Raw genomic sequence first — 16,867 nt, 5'->3', positions numbered from 1 at the left:
ATGAATTTATTCCATAATACTGTACATTATGAATTCAAACATAAATGCAATCCTTTTTATTAGGTACTAAGAGTCCTCAGTTGAGAAATACCTCTTTCTGATGTTTAGAACCTTTTCCAATATCTAGTGACTATTAGCAGAGTTCCTTGTAGTGGTACCCTCATGTGATAACTGGCTATCAGCTTAGGGTTTCTTTGTTCCTTGAAGTATTTCTCTAGAGAATTAAGTATCTTTGGAGTTAAGTTTTTACAAGTATATGACGATATCGAAAGAGCAAGTTGTATTTTTGTTTGTATTTTAATTTATCTCTGGCTTAGATAAGACATGCCAATTGTAAATGCAATGGATAGCTATCTGTTTCTAAGTCTCCACAGGCTCTTAATTTTGATATTGGAAAGTTATTTTCAGTTTCTCTTTTTATTTCAACTAATTTAAAGTAATTCCATCCTGACTTATTAATTACAAATATGAGCATATGTTAAATGCATCTAGGGAGATATCAGCTTTCAGTTGCATTATTAAGATACTTATATAGATACTATGAGTATAATTAGTTATGATTCTTTGGATGCAATGAAAGAAACTCTAGTTAAGTTTCTCCAGTTTGAGAATTTTTTTGAAACATTGTGAAAAAGCAGATATGTCAATGCATAACATTCTTTTATGGAATAAACAATAATATTGTAATTGCAATGGAGATTATATTATCTCTTTTAAGATCTCTATTAGATAAAGAAAAGCAGGCTAGAGAAAACTAGTATTCTGCTGTACACATGTAAACTCTCCCTATATATCTTATAATATACCTTTAATCTATATAAATTGCAATCTATATAAATTGCAATGCTATACATAGCATTTTTATGCATAAAATTATAGGTAGAAAATTCAACTTAATTTCTTTGGTTAATATTATGTCTTGAGCTATACCTAGTGACTATTGAGGTGCTCATTCAATTACTTTGTCAACCAAATGTTATTATAATTTTATAAGATTATTTATTTATTCTTTAATTGAATGGCACCTAGTGATTTACCTGGCTATAAAATTGTTTCTGTGCACAACCCTGTAAATGTCTGCATTTATTTATAGTGGAATGTTTTTTCAGGAACTAGCATTTAAATTTTTGAACTATAATCTCACAGAAATATTTATGGTTGTTTTGCATGTGATCAACTCAAGATGGACCCTAGTTTAATTCCTGACATCCTATATGGTTCCCTAAGCCTGCCAGGAGTGATTTCTGAGCACAGAACCGCGAGTAGCCCTGAGCACTGCCAGGTGTAGCCCAAATACCAAGTAAATAAATATTAATTACCATTTACCTTTATTTCACATGAGTCACTGAGTAAACTGTCCTATGTGTATCATGTACATTAAGTGTATTCATCGTGTATCAGTAAATTTTCTGATTCATTGCCACCCCAGAATAAGTCAATTGGAGAGGCATGGTCATGGTTAGAGGGAAGGGGGGAAAGAGGGAGGGAGGGAAAAAGGAAGGAAGGGAGGAGAGGAGGGAGGAAGAAACAAACATAGTTATTTACTCATTTTTAAAATCTTAATTTTCTTCACTCATATTGTTTTTAATTTAAGTGATGTGATATGTTAAAAAAATTTTATAGGGGCCGGAGAGATAGCATGGAGTTAAGCATTTGCCTTTCATGCAGAAGGTCAGTGGTTCGAATCCTGGCATCCCATATGGTCTCCTGAGCCTGCCAGGAGTGATTTCTGAGCATAGAGCCAGGAGTATCCCCTGAGCACTGCAGGGTGTGAGCCCCCCAAAAAATATTTTTATAACAAAATTATTTCTATATTTATTTGCAACTGTCATTTTAAATCGTTGGCACCATGTTTTACTTCTTTGAGAAAATTGAAACAGATAATTAGATGATTTTATTTTGTTTTGTTTTATTTTGTTTTGGGGCCACACCCATTGATGCTCAAGTGTTACTCCTGACTATATGCTCAGGAATTGCTCCTTGCTTGGGGAGACCATATGGGGCACCAGGGGATTGAACCGTGGTCTGTCCTAGGCTAGAGCCTTACCTCTAGCACCACCACTCTGGCCCTATGTAGATGAATTTTAAAGATAGAGAAGACTCCATAAAGTTAAAGACAGAAATTACACATCCCATGGTGGTATGCAAGTAACCTCTAAGATGGAGAATATTCATGTATCAACTTTATAATTTATCTTATTCAGTTGGTTAACATAGCTCTCATTTCTCATATCTGGTTATTTTTTTCCTGTTTTTCTACCCACCTATCAAACTATATATTCCCCTTTTTTGTTAGAATAATCTTTAAAGTTTCTGTATTTTTATAGAATTTATGTTAAGTAAATCCAATCTAATAAGTAGTATGATACAAAAACCCAAGCACTAACTACTCTAGTTAAAGCAAGGACTTGTATTCTAACTAGATAAATTTTTATCAAAGTAATTATTAGACAAAACTGGATTTAAGTTAATATATTCAATTGTTTTTCTATTATTTTAACTTCTAATTTACCATTTAATTTTAGAACTCCATTATTATTCTTCCCACTATGAACAAACACCACACTCCTAAAGTTTGTGGAATATATACTCTGTGATAGCTTTCTGTTTTCCATTATCCTACATAAATTTTGCTGTGGTCCCATACACTTGATTGCAGTGTTTTCTAAGAGCCACATTCCTTTTCTTTTTTTTTTTTAATTTGGTGAATGGATTCGGTACACCTGGCTGTCACCAGGTTTACCTCTGGTTGTGTGTTCAGAAATAAATCCTGGCAGTGTCCATGGGTCAATGTGAAGTGTTGGATATCAAATGCAGATTGGACCATACAAGGCAAGTGCAAAATTTTTTGTACTATTTCTCTGGCTCCTGGCACATTTTGAGAAACACATACAAACCTTGCTTCTACCTTTCAGAGATCATATATTGTTGTTCTAGTGTCAGAGATCCAAAGAAGCACAATTACTAGAATCGCATCTTTAAGTCTGAACTTGGGATTGAAAGTCAAGAACGTTTGCTAATGAGTCATCCCCAGACCTCATAGTAGTTACTATGAAATTTGTTTGTACATATACATTAATCCTTCACAAATTCATTAAATGCTTATTTTATTTTAATTTCATGGACAATAAAGTGTAACATGTAAGCACTAAATTACATCAATTCGACAACCTTTTTTTTTTTTTTTTTGTTTTGTTTTTGTTTTTATGGTTTTGGGATTTGTTTGTTTTGGGGTTTTGAGCAACACTGTGCTCAGTGTTAACTCTTTGTTCTGTGCTCAGAAATTGTTGAAATGGTGTTTGAGGTAAAAAAATTAAAGTGGATCCTGTGTAAGGAAAATACCTTACCTACTGTACTACCTTTTTAGCCCTTTATATTTAATAATTAATTAATTAATTAATTTAATTTTGTTTTATTTTTGGGTTATACCTGGCAGTGCTCAAGGGTTACTCATGGCTCTATGCTCAGATTTCAGACATTAGTGATGGGAATGTTGAACTGGTGAAGGGGGGTGTGCTTTACATGACTGAAACCCAACTACAATCATGTTTGTAATCAAGGTTAAATAAAGACATTAATAAAAATTTTAAAAAAGAGAATAAAAAAAAACTGCTCCTGGCAGGCTCGGGGGACCATGTGGGATGCCAGGATTTGAACTTTGCATGCAAGGCAAATGCCCTAACTCCATGCTATCTCTCCAGCCCTTATTTTATTTATTTTTAACTAAAAGAAACAGAATATAAATATTACTGTATGATTACCAAGGTCCATCTATACAGGAACACTTGGGAGGGGCTGGTTGTGGTACACCTAAAAATGCTCAGGATTTACTACACTCTGTGCTCAAGGGACAGTCCAGGCAAGTATAAGGGACCATATGAGATGTAAGGGATCAAAGTCACATCAAGCCTAGGTCAGTTGCATGCAAGGAAATCTGCTGCACTTTCATTTTAGCCCTTTTTAGTCCCCCCTCACCTCGTGTCCCAGCCCAGACTTCGAATACTTCTATGCCATTTAAGTTCAAGTAAGAATAGTTAATGTCATGTGATTCATGTGTTAGAAATACTCTTTCCACAGATAATGAGTTAAGGAAATATAACCACCTGCAGTCTTTTACTATCCTCATATTTTAAGCATTATTTAAAACTAAATTTTCTCCCCAAACACTTTTCCAATATTTATTTGTAATTTTGGCATGAAAGCTCCTGAGAATTATCATGATCACAAAGTGTACATGTGTGTCTCTGTGTGTAAAGTTGGTTTTGCAGAGGTCATTGGAGGTTGAACAGGCAGCCTGAAGTTTTGACATGTCTAGGAGTCCTTCTTAAAAAGCCAGTTTTAAAAAAGATACCGGAATAAGCTAGCTCTAAGGAAAGGGTTGTAAGCACAACCATTCTTTGCAACTCAATGTGTTGCATAATTGCAAGCTATATGAGAATTTTAAGTTTGAAGAAATATTATAGTGCAGTATAAGATGATAAAATGAATTTAAGTAAACATTTTTGTCTTTATTCATAGGTTTTTGATATTTATTCATTTGTAAATCTCCTTTCATGACAGGGTAAAAGAATATATAAAATATGTTTCTATACTTTGTAAATCTGTACTCAATAAAAGCTGTATTCTGGAAATACTTTCTGTGTTTTGTAAATACTCCTTGAAAATGAAAGAGTAGGAAATTAACTATTGAAAAATACGAACTGGATCGGAAGTAACATAAGGTCAGTGGAAGAAAGTTTGGGGCATTTTGTAAGAGATGATCCAGTGTTGTACACCAAACCTATAAACATTGATACAATTTTAATATGTTACCTATTATTAAAATATTTTTAATTAAAAGCATATTTTATTTGGAAGTATGAGAAAGAGGGGGGAGAGGATGAGGAAGAGAGAATAATACATTTATGAGAAAAAAGACTTCTCAATGGTGGAGAGAGCCCCTGCACATAACCCAAAATAAAAGTAGGAAAATGCGCATTTCATGAGGAGAGATGCAGGTGACATGTCCTCAGGCACCATGTATCCAAGAACACATGTGTCTAAAAATTATTATTTTAAAAATGTTTACAAAGGAGTTTGCTGATATTATGCTAACACTTTGAGTTGGTATGGAGTTGAATTCATTTGTTTGTTTGTTTTTTGTGTCACATCTGGCAGTGCTCAGGGATTGCTCCTGACTCTTTGCTCAGAAATCGCCCCCAGCAGGCTCAGGGGACCATATGGGATGCCGGGATTCGAACCACAGTCCTTCTGAATACAAGGCAAACACCTTACCTCCATGCTATCTCTCCGGTCCCCAGCAGTTAAATTTTTTTATTTGAAACTGTACTATTTACATTATAAAGCCCAGTGTCTAAACAAGAAATAAATTATGTGTCTAATGAGTTCTTAAAATCAGCTGACCATCTATAAACTAGACTCTAATATATGAATTGTGTCATATTTCCATTCAATAAATTCAGAAAATTATCTTCATGTTTAGCATCCAAGTTTGTGGTTGTGTGTGAAAAGTTTTCCATTGCTGACATTTAGTCTATATGAGAATTGTTATTTCATATAAATTGGTGTGGAATATATAATACTTAGTAACCATTCCAGAAATATTTGTTGGGTGAGTGAAAAAAATGAGTATTATTAATTTATATTTGTCATATTTCAACAAGAATGCAATTTGTTTTACCATTCAATAGGTTATCTTATTTATTACTAACATTAATCCTTTTTAGTTAAATACAATGATTATGTTTTTATACAAATAAGGAAACAAGTCATTGGGTAACTATCTCTGTGTGATTGAATTAATGATCGAAAGCTTGGCCTTAAAATTAGGTTACATGACTTCATAAGTACAGATGATTTTAGTGTGATGTTGATATCCTAGAAATAATTCATTTAAAAATAGTCATTTGTTTTTCTTAAAGTCTAGCTAATTCAGTTAGCTGAAACACTTGTTGAATAAAGCATACTTATATTCCTGAACCTTTTAGCTTGAGTATTTTTCCAGACAAATGAGATAATATGTAAGTAGAGTTCCATAAGCATGTTTAAACTTGGATATTGTATGAAAATCTATTAGAAATAGATTGTGGGAATGAATGAGAGAGATATATAGTGGCGTCAGTAATTTTTCTAAAATCAATATAGTAACACTTCTGTTATTAAGTTGCATGAATTGTGCTTATTCATCATGCTTCTGTTGAGGTCACTAGATAGAACATTATCATTGTAATGTAATAATTCAGTTTTTGATTGCATTATTATGTCAAAAGTCCCTTTGTGAATTGGAATTTTTATGGCAAAAATGTAATAAAAATCCTTTTATTCATTTGTATTCAGTAAAACAAAATTAAAGTTGATGTATTTCCTTTTCTGTATGGTTAGAAATTTAGATTTGAAGATTCTTTATTAAATTTATTTAATGATTTTCAAATATTCTTTCTTGAGCATTAGTGTCAGTGCTTTGATTTTTTAAATAAAATTTATATGTCCTAATTTCAAAATATATTTTTTGTATTATACACAAAAAACTATCAGCTGTAAGGCTTTAAAGGAGACACGTTAAATGTGAAAAATATTTAAATATATATTGACACCAACTCTTAAATCCTATGAGAATGCCCTTTCTTTTTTGAATCCTAAGACTACAAGGCTTATATTTTTGTTCCCCTTCATACAGGTCTGCTTTATATTCTGCTGAACGACTAATTATATATGGCAAAATACATAATTGTAGACATAAAATGTAGTCTTGTTACAATGGAAACACAGACGTGCTACTAAAAGGGGAAAAGTATTTAATATTTTGGTGTCATATTATATTAGCATCACACTAAAGCTGTAAATATAACCTGTTTGTTTAGTTCTAAATCAAGTCTAGTTAATGGCAGAGTAGTTTTTATGGACATTAATATGTCTAAACCACAATTGTCTATCATTGGAGTTCTGACTATTTGTCCTCCCATTTTATTTAAGATACATAGAAGAACGATTTCATCACCATTATGACTAGTGTCTGATACAAGATATCTTCCTTTGCTTTAATGTAGCTTAAATTTCTACAGAAATTATTTAATAAAGAAAATGTTTATTATAGCTTAGTTCTTTTACAGAAATTATGAATCTGATTGGAGCATATGGGAAGTTTAAATTGATTCAGTGCATCTAAGAAGATGTCAACCTATAAATAGTTCTTCCACCTGAAAATTAGGTTTATAATTGAATATCTATTTTTTTGTATTTTTGGGTCACACCGGCAGTGCTCAGGGGTTACTCCTGGCTTTACGCTCTCAGGGGTTACTCCTGGCTCTACGCTCAGAAATCGCTCCTGGCAGGCTCAGGGGACCATATGGGATGCCAGGATTTGAACCTGTCCTTCTGCATGGAAGGCAAATGCCTTATATCCATGCTATCTCTCCGGCTCCTATAATTGAATATCTTTTAACCTTCTTCTGTACTCCTAATTTAATCATGCCGGTATCATAGAAACAATTGTTTATAAGGTTAATGGGAGTTCTTTCTTCCACCAAAATTAAATGACTCTTTTTAAAGTTTCTTTTTTATCTGTAATACATAGTCAAATTTAAACAGCAAGCTATGTAAATCTTAGGATAGTCATATGTGGGCCAATTATTAAAAAAAAAATATTGGGGGGGTCACACCGGCAGCGCTCAGGGCTACTTCTGGCTCCCAGAAATCGCCCCTGGCAGGATCGGGAGACCATATGGGATGCCGGTATTCAAACCAGAGTCCTTCTGCATGCAAGGCAAACACCTTACCTCCATGCTATCTCTCCGCGTCCCCCCCCAAAAAAAATTTTTTTTTTTTATCACACCCGGCAGCGCACAGGGGCCATTTCTGGCCCTACGCTCAGAAATTGCTCCTGGCAGGATCGGGGACCAGATGGGATACTGGGAATTGAACCACTGTCCTGCATGCAAGGCAAATCTTACCTCCATGCTATTTCTCCGCTCCCCGCAAAAAAAAAAAAAAAAAAATTTAAAGAAAATGCATGGTGCGGGTCGGAGCGATAGCAGAGAGGTAGGGCTTTTGCCTTGCATGTGGCTGACCAAGGACAAACCTATGATTCACCAAGCCAGGAGCAATTTCTGAATGCATAGCCAAGAGAAACTCCTGACTGTCACAGGGTGTGGCCCAAAAAACAAAAGCAGCATGGTGCATGTGAAAAAGAATATTGTAACTGGTATATGTTCTAGTTTTAACATGTGTTAAGCAATTTTTTAGCTATACAATTTTAGCCAAATCTTGCAACTTCACTAAATTATCAATGTCTAAATGATTCAAAACAATGTGTTTCAAGAAGGTCGTTTTAACTTGTCCTGGGAATTTTTGGACAACTCATGGGAAAAAAAATTACATTATCTTCCTCACAATTTGGAGGTAGAAAAACAAAGCTTTTGTTAAACAGAAACAAAGCAGACATACTTAAAATGCACACAAGGCAGGAGCTTATGATTAATTAAAAAGTTAAAGACATTTTTTTTTCAAGAGTGTTTTTCCAGCACTTGATTTTAAATACAAGCTGCAACTCAACTTCACTGGATTCGCTGCTCTCTCTCTGGGGGAGCATGCTTGCCTAGCAGAAGTCTAACAAAATTGGTCGCCTCCTGATATGTGGATTATATTTTAACAAAGGGATCAACAATTCCTCCAAGTACCTTTGGCTCTGGAGGGAAATAACACTTTTAGGTGGAAATCTGCAATAGACTTGGACATCTGCATAATGACCAAAATTAACATAGGTTTACATAGTACACAACTGCATTAGAATATTGATGCCTCAGTAAAGAACAGAAGGTTGTAAATTTCCTAAGGGAAAAATCTCTGGAGGGTAAGAGGGACTGAAACAAAATCATTTCAATGTAAGAGGCATGCTGTGAATGGTTGAAAGGACAAGAAAAACAAACAAACAAAACAAAAACAAATATATAATAAAATGAAAGGACAGATGTGCTGCATTTTCCCCCCTAACCTAAATGTGAAGCGGGCTGCTATGAGATTACAGGACAGACAAACTCTTAATAATGGTAAAAGGATAGTCTTTGTGATTTGCTTGATGAAATGCAAGAATACAAATCTACTTGACATATAATGATGATCATTATTTTCTTCTAGAGGTTATTTATGTGAATAGTAAGAAGGAAAACCCAATACATATGAAAAAGACGGAAGGAAAACAGAGAGAAGGGAAGATAGGAATAGTTGAGAAATGGTTGAGAAAGAATGAAGATCTAGAAATATACTTATATTTTAGTTTGGGAGCCATAAGGATATGTATCCAGCATTTTTCTGTCCCAAGCAGAGACTCTAATTGGGTATAGAATTCAAAATGAAAACAATTTTGGATAGAAAGAAGCATGATAAAAAAGTAACAAATGGCCACAGCAATATAATCTAAGAACAAGTACAGAACTGAGTTTACCATGCCAGTGTGATGGGTTTCACAGCCAGGGAACATGGTGGTTGAGGCGAGGATCCTGAAATAATGGTTAGTAGGAAGCAAAGAATGCTAAAACTCTGGTAGATGATATGGTTTTCAAATATAATATTATCATAAGTCACTATGACTAAAATTTAAAAAAATACTCTATCAGAGTTTTTGGGTTCTGTCCAAATTTTTAGTCAATTTGGCAATTGGGACTAAGATAGTAATTTATGAGATATACAAAAACTGATATTATCATGCAATGTTATAAAAATACTATTTAATAAAACATTGTTGCCTTTCACTTGGTACTGACAGTGGGAATTGTGACTGAATTTGGGACCAAATAATGCCTTAAATATAAAACTGTCTAGGACAGCATAATTCTGAGAGGTCTTCAAATACTTCGGTAATAAGAAAACTTAGAAGTTATATCCAAAATTTATACTACTAAAGAGTCCTTTATTATTTCCTTTCAGTCATCCAAACTTCACATCTTGATTTGTCTCCCATATGGAATAGTATGGATATATGTATATACAAACAAATATATATGGACTATATATGTGGGTTATATATGGACTATATTGTATGTGTATATATACATATATATGTATGTATAGTAATACTCTTGTGTTCTATTTGCTTGAAGGTGGAAGTATTTGACACTCACTGTGGAGTTCAGAGACAATTTTGTGCTCAAGGAATCATATGTAATGTTGAGCATAACACCCAGGCTAAACTTGTGCATGAAAAACACCTTACACTCTCTGTATTACATCTCTGACTTAATTTATATTCATATTAGACAATCAGATCTATTTCTTTATTTTTATTCAAGAATAATATTTAGAAATATAGTTTCCTGTGGAGTTGATTTAAAAGAAACCACAGATAAAGACTCATGGTCTTTAACATAGCCTTGTTATGTTTTGGATGTTGGCAGTTAGAGCCATTTTGAAATACTACAGGATGAACACTGCATTAGCTTGTGAAGTGGGGAGAAGAAAGGCAGCAGCCTGAAGAGGGGAGTTTACCAGTCTGCCTCTTTTTTTCTTTACCTGCTTCTATCACTCCAGGGAAGTACTTGGGAGGTTTAGAGATGTTAAAATTCTGCACTGTACAGACCTTACATCGCCCCAGTTCCATGGTTCAGTTTCAAACTACACCTGATTTCCACTTGATCTTCACAGCATGAGAGTTAATCCCCACCACCAGGGCAATTTCTAAGGGAGCTGTAGATTTGGGTTGAAGCAATGATTGGTTCTTTGCTGGGAAAGAAAAATCAGTTCTAAATTCTACTCAGTTGGATATTAAAAAAAGCATAAAAAATAATCTCAAAGTAGAAAGGATGAAATCAGACAGAAATATTCATACAGATCCGCTGGTGGGATAAGTAACCAGATTCTTGATAAAGGAAAAGAAACACTCTTGCCTTCTAACAAATGAGCCAGTTTTCATTATCTGTCCTCCTATTGGAGTTGGAGAGAAGGTATAAGAATTACGGAAAAAAAAAACATGCTTTATTAGATAAAAGCAATAGGTTGATCCCAAAAATGACACTGTATCCTGAACATCCCTGAACATCACTGAGCGCAGCCTGCAGATCCCCATTATTGTCAAGGTGACAAGCTTACTTTTATCTTTGCTCTATACATCCTGAGCACTACTGCAGGAAGGAAGGAAGGAAGGAAGGAAGGAAGGAAGGAAGGAAGGAAGGAAGGAAGGAAGGAAGGAAGGAAGGAAGGAAGGAAGGAAGGAAGGAAGGAAGGAAGGAAGGAAGGAAGGAAGGAGGGAGGGAGGGAAGGAAGAAAGGAAGGAGGGAAGGAAGGTAGGAGGGAAGGAAGGAAGGAGGGAAGGAAGGTAGGAGGGAAGGAAGGAAGGAGGGAAGGAAGGAAGGAGGGAAGGAAGGAGGGAAGGAAGGTAGGAGGGAAGAAAGGAAGGAGGGAAGGAAGAAAGGAGGGAAGGAAGGAAGGAGGGAAGGAAGAAAGGAAGAAAGGAAGGAGGGAAGGAAGGTAGGAGGGAAGGAAGGAAGGAGGGAAGGAGGGAAGGAAGGTAGGAAGGAAGGAAGGAAGGAAGGTAGGAGGGAAGGAAGGAAGGAAGGAGGGAAGGAAGGAAGGGAGAGAGGAAGGGAAGGAGTTGAAGAGAGGAGGTAGGAAGGGAGGGAAAGAAAGGAGGAAAGAAGGAAAAGGAGGAAGGAAGGAAGGAAGGAAGGAAGGAAGGAAGCAAGAAAGGAAGGGAGAGAGGAAGGGAGGGAGGGAGAGAGGTTGGGAAGGAGAGAGGTTGGGAGGGAGAGAAAGGAGTAAAAGGAGAGAGGGAGGAAGGGAAATTGGAAAGGAGGGGGTGGAAGGAAGGGAGGAAAGAAGGAAGGAATAGATGGAGGGAGAAATAGAGAGGAAGAGAGGGAGGAAGTAAAAGGAGGGAGGTTGGAAGGTAGAGTATTAAATTTTCCTTCTTTCTCACTGATTTTGATAACTAATCTAACAAATGTAAAAAATTATAGTGAAGTGCATACAAAATGATTATTAAACCAGACCTTGCTTTGAGTTATAGGGGAAATGGAATAAAATCACTTATTTCAGAATTCTTCATTTCTATCTATAAAATGAGTGTTTGAGATGGTTTTCAGTGGTAGAGATCTTGCTTTGTATGGGTGAGCTCTAAGTCCAATGTCCAACATTGTAACTCTCCTGAGTAGAATCAGGAATAACCCCAGATTACCAAGCCTGGAGTAGGTAGCCCTGATGTACTTGGATTTGATTCAAACAAAATAGCAGCCAAAAAAAAAAAAAAAAAAAGCGGGGCCGGTGAGATGGCATGAAGGTAAGGCACTTACCTTTCATGCAGGAGGACATCGGTTCGAATCCCAGCGTCCTATATGGTCCCCTGTGCTTTCCAGGAGCAATTTCTGAGCCTGGAGCCAGGAATAACCCCTGAGCACTGCCGGGTGTGACCCCAAAACCACGCACACACATACAAAAAAAAAGTAAGTGAACTTGCAAAAGCTGTTTTCATGAGGTGATTGTCAGGGCAGTATTAACCAACAAATAGATTTTTAAATCTAATAACCCAATTTATTTATTTAGATGTGGAGGCCATACTAAATTACTACTATGATATAAATCATCACCAATATCAAGCAAATCTATTAGGTTCATTTTTAATAGCAGTAACAGAGTGACACTGAAATCTATTGTTTTGTGAATACATAAAATCATATCAATTGGAACTCAATTACCAGAACTATATCCTAGATTTGGGTATTATACTCTCACAAATTAAGGCTATCTGCTCTTGCCTTTGTTATAAACACTATTATGTTTCTTTAACATGTGCTAAAATAGAATACAAATTGCTCAACAAATGTATACCTTTCTCCAGAGCTATATATTATCCTAAGGGGTTTTCTATAATAGTGCAGAATGACAATGAGCAAAACCATTCTGAGTCAAAATTAACAAATGGTGTTTATTCATAAATTTGTGTCGAGGGGGCCCTTCTGCCACCATGTATTCTTAAGTAATGGTTCAAAGGTGCTGGCAAGGGAAGTACATGTTATTGAACAAAGTTAAAAAAAAATACTGAGATGTATCTGACGGCAAGTACTCTACTAAAAGAGGTTTAGAAAAGGTAAAGTGACTTTGTAATTGGTACCTTTGACAGGCTATTCCTAAAAAGAAATGTTGTTCAGGATGTGGAGTAAAGAGTTTGGTGTCTGGAAACAGAGTTTCTTGCATTTTTTCTTTTATAACATGTCATATCATGTTGAACAATGGGAAACGCTTGATGACTTCTCAATATAAAATGGGCATTTCAAGGAATAAGTTATAAGAAGGCATAGATGCAATAAAATAAATTTGTTTAATTTTATAAAGAAGTTTTTAATTCTAGAATAGATTTGTAAGATTTGAGGCAAAACAATTGCTATAAAGAGAAAAATACATAAATATATTATTAAAGAGTTAAAGATTTGAATACGAATTAAAATACATTAAATATCAACCATATTATCAATATTTCCTTGTATTCCATCAAAATATAAAATACAAATTCTTCTTTTTTATTTTCCCTAAAAAAGTCAGTGAACAAAATGTTTTATTAGTTACTCAGACAAAGAATGGTGATAAGATATGGTCCTTTCTAAGCTCAGTAAGGATGAGTGTAAAACTATATGTTTGCTATAACTGATTTTGAAATCTAATCACCATGACCTATAAATCTTTATCGTATGATCTGAAAGAAACTAGGAAAAACATCAATTGCTATAGGGAACACTGTCTTAAATGATAATTTTTTATTGACTTTGCATATATACAGATAACATATAACAAAATATACAACAGTCCTTTTTCTGTTACTTATCTAGAATTCTTTATTTTCTCAGTTATATCTATTTTCATGATATCTATTAAATGATATATGCATTATATTTAATAAAAAAAACTTTCACCAACTTTTTGGTGTTCTCCTGATTTTCTCTTAAATAAAATTATAGATTTAAAATTACTTAGACATGGACTATGATTATTACCTGGTGTTCTGGTCTTACTCTTGGTTCTGTGTTCAGTATTTACTCCTGCTGGGGGTTAGGTACCATAGGGATACTGGGATTTGACCTCAGGTTGACTGCATAAAAGGCAAGTGACCTACCCACTGTACTAACTCTCCAACCCTAATATTCACTATAATTTTTAAAAGCAAATTAATTCTCCCTGTCATTTTTTTCTTATATAAATAAAAACGATCAATGTGTTTTAGCATGCCTCTGGGTACCAGCACCTTATCCATTAATAAGCGTTTATTGGGCATTCCTAGTTATCTTTCTTTTTCTGGTTTTTTTTCAAGTACCTCAGAGAAGTGTTCAGGGGTTACTCCTGGCTCTGCCCACACTAATCACTTGTGGTATGCTCAGGGAACCATATTGGATACTAGGACTAGGATTGAACCCTGTCGGCCACATGCAAAGCAAACGCCCTATCTGCTGTCCTATCACTCCGACCCTCATACTCATCTTCTCCTATATTTTTTAATATAGGTCTACTGGAAGAATAAGACAACTGATGTAGAGCAACAATATGGAAACATCCTGAAACTGCTGTGGAGTCTCCGTGTATTGACTGGATTCAAGTTTTGTAAACATAGAAACTGGTCTATGAACTATTTGATACAGGTAAGTAAGAGGTATAATTTACTGCAATAAAATCCTTTAAAGATGTAATGACTGTGGGGTTGTTAATTACATTTCAGATGATTATAATGTTCCTTGGGTACAGCTGACAGCTTCTCTTCCCTCCCAAATGTACACATGTGGATGCCAACATATGGCTAAATGTCTGGCCATTTCATCTTGTTCATTTAGGCTTTAGTCATTTACAATAGGAGGAAACAGGAGGGAAAAGTGCCCACCTCATAAAACTTTTACTAGTGGTGATTTATGCAGAGGGGCGGGAGTCGAACTGCTCCAGGAGCAGATGTTTCTTTGCACTGCCCCGGGACTTGAAAGAGTGGCAGATTGGCCTGCCCAGGGTTCAGAATGAAACAAGCTGACAAATGGTGATGCTCCTCTCTCTCTCTTTTGAAACCAGGGCAGCAAAGAGGTCATTAATATGGAACAAAGTGTTTGGGAAGGGTAGCTGGCTTTTTATTCTCCATTTGAAAACATGGTGATATTGGAAATCTTAATGTGACAGCAGGACAGAAGATAACTCTTGGGTTAGTGAGAAAGTGGAACTTTGTGTGTGTGTGTGTGTGTGTGTGTGTGTGTGTGTGTGTGTGTGTGTGTTAAGTAGAATGAAAGTCTAAGTGGCTCAAAGTTGACCATTTATGAATGGGGTATGGTTTGTGGTGTCTTTTGTAGCTAACTGTTGTATTCAAAATAGTCAAATGCAGAGTCTAGAGGTAGTTTTTCAGCAATGTTTCAATGGTAATAATTTACTAATTTACCGATAGGGTATAACATATTTAAAAAGAAAAAAATATCACAGTATAGTGACCTTCCATTCTATTTATTACAAGGGGTATGTTTCCACTTGGAAAAAATTGAAATCTGTCATGCTGTTTTATACATTCATTCTGGGGTAGAAATTTGGTAAGTACCAGGAGCCATAGCAGGAGGAATTCTCATATATTTTCCTGTTAGCACTTTGCACTTTGGATTGCATATATAACAGCTATTTTTCTTGAACTCATAAGTCAAGGATTTTTCTGATTCATATTCTTGCATCAAATTCTTTACATTATGCCAATCAAGAAAAGACTCTCAGCTTCCCTAGAGTGTCTCTGTTTTGAGAGTCACATAAGAACAAAAATATTGAGATGTCTTTTAGCCTGTCAAGTGCTCTATGAAGATAGGCAAGTATGTGTTCCTCAAGAGGAACAGAAACAAGAAAAGATTTTTTTTTCACATTTTTCAGACTTCTATTTTTTTCATTGGACCTTATTTTAGACCCTTCAATATTACTAGATTAGATATGATCACTTTTAGTGTCTCTTGTTTGTAAGAAACAAAAAACATTTTCATGATGTAGTGGAAGGTAACTTTTTTAATAATGTAATTTGAAGGAAATTCAAACAGGATTAGGAAAGAAGAGACAACAAAAAACTGCTCTAGAATCTTAGTTTGGTTTTGTTTGGGGGCCACACTCAGTGATGTTCAGGAGTTATTCCTAGCTGAATCAGGAATTAGTTCTGTGGGTGATTGGGAATTAAGGAGTGCTAGGCAATGACTATGGGTCAGTCACAAAAAAGCAAGAACCATTCCCATTGCACTACCTCTTTGGACCCTGGGATATTTTTATGTGTGTATTCTAGAGAGCAATAATGCAACTTATTCTGTTCATAACTCTTCATATCCTTGAATTTCTATTCCACATTTTTGTTCTTTATCTTTCTTTCTTATTTTCCCCCCTCTTGTTCCCTCCCTTTCTCACTAATCTAATTATCTCAGCAGTCTTCCTTTGCAAGTTTCTTCTTTTACTTTACCTCTTATGGACTATGTATTGAATATTCCTTCATTTAAATTTAAATATTGCTATATCTGTTTGAATCCTTTAGGTTTATACCTACAAGAAAAAAATAACAGATATTTTTATTCAGTCACTAGAGTTTTAGAAAGGCAACAGGACACCCTATTTGCTTTTCCAAAGATTCTTAAAGACTGACCATTTCAGACAGAGGCTGCTCTATAGCCAGGATATTAGGAGAGATTTTAAAGTGACTTAAGTTTGGAATATGAGATTGAGCTTCCTTTGGGCTAGAATATAGTCTGAGTAAGGTAGTTATCTTCAGTGTAGAAAATAATATGAGAAACTCACAAAGACTTTACCGGAATGCTGTTTCTGCTTCTTAGGGAATATGCCAGTCAAGTAATTAAAGTACTCTTACTTGTGACCACAAGAAACTGGTATTCAGGATTTTGAGAGGGAG

The 16,867-nt window shown here is 35.1% G+C and overlaps 1 protein-coding gene across 1 annotated transcript in view; it reads left to right on the top strand.

Annotated features, from left to right (window-relative positions):
- LRRC4C (leucine rich repeat containing 4C) overlaps window positions 1-16,867 on the top strand; it is a 1,094,185-nt gene that overhangs the window by 523,660 nt on the left and 553,658 nt on the right. Inside the window, exon 3 of the mRNA XM_049779635.1 lies at window positions 14,478-14,612. The gene's annotated coding sequence lies outside the window, so the exon portion shown is untranslated. The remainder of the gene's footprint in view (window positions 1-14,477; window positions 14,613-16,867) is intronic.

Source organism: Suncus etruscus, chromosome 9 (genome assembly GCF_024139225.1).
Source record: "Suncus etruscus isolate mSunEtr1 chromosome 9, mSunEtr1.pri.cur, whole genome shotgun sequence".
NCBI classification, from domain to species: domain Eukaryota; kingdom Metazoa; phylum Chordata; class Mammalia; order Eulipotyphla; family Soricidae; genus Suncus; species Suncus etruscus.
This window is presented reverse-complemented; position numbering and strand designations above follow the sequence as displayed.